This window comes from Hakea prostrata, chromosome 4, assembly GCF_041222555.1.
Source record: "Hakea prostrata isolate BN-2017 chromosome 4, UWA_Hpros_2, whole genome shotgun sequence".
Taxonomy (NCBI): Eukaryota; Viridiplantae; Streptophyta; class Magnoliopsida; order Proteales; family Proteaceae; genus Hakea; species Hakea prostrata.
Genome location: NC_142603.1, coordinates 19,988,357 through 19,996,364, shown reverse-complemented (window position 1 = coordinate 19,996,364; position 8,008 = coordinate 19,988,357). Strand labels below are relative to the sequence as shown.

General features: G+C 37.2%; 1 non-coding gene across 1 annotated transcript; it reads left to right on the top strand.

Annotated features, from left to right (window-relative positions):
• Window positions 1-5,676: 5,676 nt before the first annotated feature.
• LOC149018384 (small nucleolar RNA R71) lies at window positions 5,677-5,784 on the top strand. Its single transcript, XR_016173243.1, has one exon. It is a non-coding gene; the product is annotated as a small nucleolar RNA R71 (small nucleolar RNA).
• Window positions 5,785-8,008: the final 2,224 nt, after the last annotated feature.

Here is an 8,008-nt window from a genome sequence, read left to right as displayed (position 1 = left end):
TCACCAAAAGCATCAAGGCACGAAATGTCAAGGCTCCTCCAATTCCTCGACAATTCCACGAGAGGCAAATCATTTCTACCTTGCCTCCTCAGCTGCAAAGAAACAAAGCTCTTTAGGTATACAATCATGGCCAAGAACAATACTGAAGGAACTGAAGTGGAATGTTGTTGGTTGCCCAAGATATAGATTGTGCAATTGTGTAGTTTGTAAGCTATATAGTTTAGAGATACTCTGCATAGTACTGGCTGTTCTCATAGTTTTCCCATGTAGATTTAAAATTCTTGTAATGTTGTTTTCTTCTTCTTCTTTTAATTTTTTTTAATAGAACCAATCTAGTGGAAAAAAATGAGTAAATCTTTTTTTCTTGGGATGAGAAGTAAAGATATCTTAAATGGGATCAATATTCGTTTTAGTTATAAAAGCGTGGAATTAAACCAAGGTTTAATTTTTAATCATCTAATAGTGTGAGATTTGCATGACCAATATATTTATAGCTGCCTGCGATTTGTATCGATCAATCTTAAATGTCGATATCCTTTTTGCAACTTTATCCACTGTTGAATGTCCTCTCCCAAATTAAATAGACATGAGTAACATATGACCGGTGATTTTGATTCAGTTTTCTAATCTTTTCTTTATATATAGAAGTGTAGAGTAGCACTTTTGCTTCGGTGCAGGTGGAACCAACGACTGAATGGGCGTCCGTATGTAATTAAACGGTGCAGATTTAAGATGGGTGTACAGACACCCATCCAGCCGTTGGCTGCTAGTGCAGCCACTGCACGGAAGCAAAGCCCAGTAAAGTGGAGATTCGACAGTGACAGAGATGAGAATGAAATAACGGTTTAACCTAACCAACACATGGTAAACAAAACTAAGGAAAAAACTCATCAAGCCGAAATTTCGGCAGTTAAATCGAAATTTTAGTCGAAATCTCAATCCGATAACAAAAAATGTTTGGCTTGATGGTCATGCGCATTTATCGTGCATGACCCAAGCAAAGTCCAAAACTAAGCCCTGAAAAACAAGTTCAATCTTTTTCATTTGAAATTGAAAAGTGCACGCTACCCGTAAATAGAATATTTACCCATATAAAATCTACAATATTGCTTTTTTGGGTAAAGAAATCTCACTGAATCACAATCACTGTTTTGGGTTTTAACATCGGACAAAACACGTGCAAGTGGAACCCGATGGCTTAAATGATAAAAACAGAAAATATAAAACCGTGTGTTTTCTGATTCTATGTCTCTATCGAGGGTTCAACTTCAGCACTGTGCAGCATTGAGCTACCTATTGATCGTGTCGATAACCAATCAAAAATAAAATCTTATACTAATCTAGCATGCAGAAAGTACGAGGTCGAACTATGGGGAACTAAAAGTCTAAGCCACTAAGATTAAATTCAACAAAACTAAATTTAAACTAAATCTACTAATTAATGCAAAAACGTTAATTATGAATATGCGAAGATCTTGGGATTTCGAATCCCCAATGTTTTTCCCTAACCGATATAACTCTACACTTCAAAGTAAATTAGGGATGGTCTTCCTAGATATGCCCTATCTTCGCAAGACTATCGTCCTTCGCAGAAGCTTAGCACGCTTAGTTTGCTGAGCTATTGAACATCTTTGGCCAAACTCAAACACAATCAACTAGAAGATATAGAACAATCAAATTAATGAAATAAGCATGGTTCATCTACATCTCAAAGAAAATGAACTAGCTACTCATTATCACAAAGTTCATAAGAAAAATAAAGATGAAACATAGGGAGAGGGAGAGAGAGAGAGTTGTGGTCTTCTTCTTCAACAATAAGAGATGAGAGCCGCATTCACCGTCTTCCCTTTTTCTCTGTGGCTGGCTTCTCTTTTATGTCTCCCGCACACAATGAATCCCTTCTCTTTACCTGTCGATTTGACCTTCATTCTTTCGGATATTGGAAAAACTCAAAACTGGAAAGTTGTAGATATTTTCAATATCGTTCCATATCATCTTGAATTACCAAAATCCAAGCTCATACGAGAGAGATATGCCCAAAATACTGAAGGTAGGTCTGTTTATCCGATTTTCAGATTTATTACCAATTTTGTTCCTTAGACCTCCACCTATTTCTAATTTGGCTAAGATCTCACTTTTCATGATATCTTGAGCAGCAAGATTGAATGCCATGATTTAAAATTCACCAATATCTAATATATTTGCCAATTTTACTCCATATTATCTCTAATATCCAAAATCACCTTATTCCTGAAAAATACACAAAAATACTCAATTAGCTCTCTTCAATTAAATAAGTATGGGGAATTAAATCAAATAAATAATCGTAAATGCATGCTTATCAAATACCCCCTCACTTGAGTGTTTGCTACTCCTCGAGCAAAACGAAACAATAAATGCAATACGGGAAATAAATAAAGAAAAACCTAACTCACTTTCGTAGGAATCACGGTTGCACTTAGCATTTGCAACAAGCCTTTAAACCCCTAGGTTACCCTAGTGGACAAGTTGTGTCTCATGAGTGTTTGCAGAGAATATACACACAAAATTCTTAAGTGTTATTCTAATTATTCTGGCAGTAGTAAGAGTAAAAAGATAGATTCCAAGACAAAGACACTCCACTAAAGATTAAAGGGAATATAGGCACCCCCACACTTAAGCTCTTTGCACCCTCTCTTGAGTCTAGCTCTAGGCAAACAATTCAATAGAGAAGTCTCATCTTATCTTCAGTCTACCAGTTCACCCTCATATAAGACTAAACTAGGTACCAAATAATACCAAGAACTCAAGATCTAAGCAATATTGACCTTCTTAGACATTTCACCTTTATAAGCACATTAATTCACTTCTTTCTTTAATGGTCACAGTTCTAGTCCGTGCAATGTCTTGCCTCTTAAGCTTTCTAGATGGCCTATGTAACGAGTGTTGGGTCAGCCGCTCTCAAGAGATGGCCTTAAGGGACTAGGTGTAGAATACCCCTCGAACTTACTTACTCAAGCCAACTAGGCTACAGGCCAAGACTGGACCAAAGACACCCCAACTGTTTGACGCGAGGCACAATGTTGGTGACACCAAGAGACCCAATTACTAAGAAGGAGGTCTAACCTTTAAACTTTAGCATATTCTTTTTTCTTTTTTTTTTCACATTATACTTCAATTCACTTCACATTTAAATAGTCTAAAATCGGTCTCAACTTGTCACCATAAGCACAAGGCAATACAAGACAACTAGATGGTCAAGCCTTTTGGACTACCTGGAGTTCCTATTTTCTGATTCAACCTCAGTCTCAAAATGTAAAACCCATTACTATTCTCTCAAGAGGATGTTCATTACATTAGATGGGATTTCTAAAACACTTAAACTCTCATTTTGTATCTAAACAAGGAATTGAAACATTTATCTTGCCAAACCAGAAAAAATTGGGCACTTTTTATCTTTGTGACAATGCTCTAACAACTATCAACAAATCTTACTCAAGTTGACACCCCCCCCCCCACACACTTAAGTTATACAATGACCTCAGTGCATGCAAGATATATAAAAAAAATGATAGAAGCAAATAGAGGAAAGAGTGTACCCGATGTTTGAAATCATGATAGAGCACGCAACAATAAAACCTAACAACAAACAAAGAAAAGAAAAGAAAAAGAACAAAAAATAACATCTAAACAAATGGGTTGCCTCCCATAAAGCGCTAAGTTTAGAGTCTTCAGCCAGACTTAGTGAGATGCAGCCAATGGAGGTGGAAGCTCAAATCTAAATGCGAATGGTGACTGCTCCAAAGAAGTGGAAGAGTCCAACAATGTGTTGACTTCCTCAATATTTAGGTTAGATTCCTCCAAATGGCAAGTAATGTTGTAGGGGATCATCAATAAGCATGTTTGGAGCATAATCAACCACTACCTCATCAATAAAGTTAATCGCAAAGCACTTTTCATCCCTATTTGAGCTTAAGGATGCATTGAAGATGTTGACTCTAAGTTTCTTATTGCCAAATGATATGTCCATGACACCCGATCTACAATTGATGCAAGCATTCGCAGTGGCTAAAAAGGGCCGTCCAAGAATGACTGGTGGTAACTTATTGGTAATTGTATTGTCCATATCTAGGATAAAAAAATCAACAGGAAAATATAGATCCTCAACCTTTACCAAAACGTTTTCAAGTAGCCCACGGGGTTGTTTGATTGAGCGGTCTGCCAATTGTAGAATCACATTAGTGGATTTCAAATCTCCTAGACCAAACCTATCATAAACTTAACCGGGTAAAATATTCAAACTGGCTCCCAAATCAAACAATGCTTTACTTATGGATAAATCTCCATGACACATGAAATTAAAGGTGTACCTGGATCTTTAAGTTTAGGGGGCAGTTGGTTGGAAATTACCGAGCTGATTTGTTCAGTTAGGTGCACAGTTTTAGGTGTTTGAGTCTTCAACATACGCTTTTGGGTGCACAAATCTTTTAGAAACTTAGCATAAGCTGGGACTTGCTTGATAGCATCTAATAGTGGGAGATTGATACAAACTTGTTGGAATAAATCAATTATCTCTTGCATCGTAGCATTCTTTCTAGAATCTAGAATTGAGGACTCTAAAGCTTCAGGGAAGGGGGCTTTGGGAGTGTAAGATTTAGGAGTAGGACCCTCTACAATCGGAATGTGCAACCCCTTACGAGGAAATTGATGGGGAATACTCATAGGTGGTATTTCTTTACTAAGCTTGTGTGCATCATCGCCAATCTCATGGGTCAAATCAACCTCCTCTCGACTCTCAAGATCAATGGGCAATGGCTTGGGAGTAGGCAAAGGTGCATAATATTCCTTCCCACTACGTGTCACAATAGAGACTGCTTGGACTTGTTCTTTCCTAGACCCAATTTGATGATTAGGATTACCTATTGGTTGACTAGGTAACTGACCAACCTCCCTCCTACTGATGGCATCAGCTAGTTGACCAAGTTGGGTTTCCAATTTGTTAATGGACTGAGAATGGGAATGCTACAGTTGAATGTTTTGCTCTAATCCACTAAGTGCTTTTAGTACCTTATCCTCAAATAATGAATTATGTGAGGGTTGTGGAGATGATGGTTGCTCATTCCTATAGGCATTTTGGTGCATATTAAATGGAGGTGGGCTATAAGGTATTTGATTAGAGGGATTGGGCATTGAGTTTCGCCATCCTGGGTTGTAGGTATTGGAATATGGATCATTGCCCAATTAGAGACTCCTTTGGCCAAATGTGTATGCTCCTTAACAAACTCAGGGTATTGTGTAGCCAAAGAGCAATCAGTGACATGATAGGATAGGCTAGAACATAAAGCACATGCTTCAATCTAATTAGGTGGAGAGCAACTTGTAGAAAGTGGAGATGGGGTTTGTTGTCCTAATGACAAGAGATAATTCAATTTCTTAGATAGCAAGTCAACCTTAGTGCTCATCTCAATGGTAGGATTGATCTCATAGAGACCACTCATCTTTGGTTGCCCAATGGATGGAATCTCAGTCCTAGTTGCTGAAGCATGGTGTTGGGAGTTTTCACTAAAGGTCTCAAAAAGTTCACATGCTTCATTCTCATTCTTGTGCATGAAAGTCCCACCACAAGAAGAATCAACCATTTGCCTATGTTGGTCTCTAAGGCCATCATAAAAGCATTGAACCAATTGCCATTTAAGAATAGCATGATGGGGGCACTTTCTTAAGTAATTCTTTTAGTCTTTCCCAAGCCTCATGAAATTGTTCTCCTTCTTGTTGGGAGAAACTCATTATCGCTCTCCTAATGCTATTGGTACGGCCAATGGGGAAAAACTTTTTAAGGAACTCCTATTGCATTTCTACCCAAGTGGAAATTTTAACATTGTCCAAAAAATGAAGCCAATGTTTAGCTTTATCTTTAAGGGAGAATTGGGAAAAAAGTAACCTTAAAGCATCAACTGAGAGGTTTTGAATTTTAACCATGGAGGACACCTCTAAAAACTCATCTAAGTGCTTATAAGGCTCTTCATTGTTAAGTCCATAAAAATATGGTAGCATTTGAATCACACTAGATTTGATCTCATATTGAGCCGCATCTATGTCAGGCAACTTAATACAAGAAACCGGAGTATATATCGTAGGAATGAAATGCTCACTCAAGGGCCTCATTGGAGGCTCATAGTTTGCCATGGTTCTTTGCCTGCTAAGGTTGGCCAAAGTCTCTTCTAACTCTAAGTCAAGTGGAGTCAACTCAAGGTTGAGGGACCGATGACCATGCATACACACAAAAGAAGAAAAGAAAAAAAAATCAAAGAAAATAACTATAGCAAAAGGGAGAGTTTAGGACGTACCTGAAGCACAATCCACGTGATCTTTCTAACAAAAGTTACACATGTGGGATCTGAGGGACAAGGATTTTTAAAAATTAACCTAAACAACCCAATCTAATGCAAATATTACAATTGAAAAGTCCTAAATACAATTATATCTAAGAAAGAAAATATAACAACCTAAACTAATTATCGGATCGCTACTCTTGCAGTTACCTACAAAACAAAAGAAAAAGAGATTAATTAAATAAGCAAAGAAAAATTAAAAATTAAAAACACTAAAATTACACTAAAAATTATGCCTAATTGACAAAAATCAATCCTAATAACCGTGCTTTGGTTCCCCGGCAACGGCGCCAAAATTTGATCATGTCGCTAACCAATCAAAAATAAAATCCTATACTAATCTAGCACGTAGAAAGTATGGGGTCGAACTATGGGGAACTAAAAGGCTAAGTCACTAAGATTGAATTCAACAAAACTAAATTTAAACTAAATCTACTAATTAATGCAAAAACGTTAACTATGAATATGCGAAGATCTTTGGGATTTTGAATCCCCAATGCTTTTCCCTAACCGATATAACTCTACACTTCAAAGTAAATTAGGGATGGTCTTCCTAGATATGCCCTATCTTCGCAAGACTATCGTCCTTCGCAGAAACTTGGCACGCTTAGTTTGCTAAGCTATAGAACATCTTTGGCCAAACTCAAACACCATCAACTAGAAAATATAGAACAATCAAATTAATGAAATAAGCATGGTTCATCTACATCCCAAAGAAAATGAACTAGCTACTCATTATCACAAAGTTCATAAGAAAAATAAAGATTAAACATAGGGAGAGGGAGAGAGAGAGAGAGTTGTTGTCTTCTTCTTCAGCAATGAGAGATGAGAGCTGCATTCGCCGTCTTCCCTTCTTCTCTGTGGCTGGCTTCTCTTTTATGTCTCCCGCACACAATGAATCCCTTCTCTTTACCCGTCAATTTTACCTTTATTCTTTCGGATTTTGGAAAAACTCAAAACTGAAAAGTTGTAGATATTTTCAATATCGTTCTATAGCATCTTGAATCACCGAAATCCAAGCTCATACGAGAGAGATATGCCCAAAATACTAAAGGTAGGTCTGTTTACCTGATTTTCAGATTTATTACCAATTTTGTTCCTTAGACCTCCACATATTTCCAATTTGGCTAAGATCTCACTTTTCATGATTTCTTGAGCAGCAAGATTGAATGCCATGATTTAAAATCCACCAATATCTAATATGTTTGCCAACTTTACTCCATATTATCTCTAATATCCAAAATCACTTTATTCCTAAAAAATACACAAAAATACTCAATTAGCTCTCTTCAATTAAATAAGTATGGGGAATTAAATCAAATAAATAATGGTAAATGCATGCTTATCACCTATAGCTGCATCTTCCGTAAATTGGGTGGTCACAATTTCTCCCTCAACCATCCATTCCATCTTCATCGTACGCAGCTCAGTGATGTATGCGCAATTGAAGCTCCATCCCTCTATCGATCCCTCACTACAAACGGTTTCTTCATGATATGCATTAAATGCACAAATCAGTGTTGCTCACAGTCGAGATTTTGATATTGACCGTCCATTTTGCATTTTACCCACTTGTGAAATGGATGGTTGAGATCAAAATCTCAGTCTCGACTGTAGGCAACAGGTGCTGCAGCATT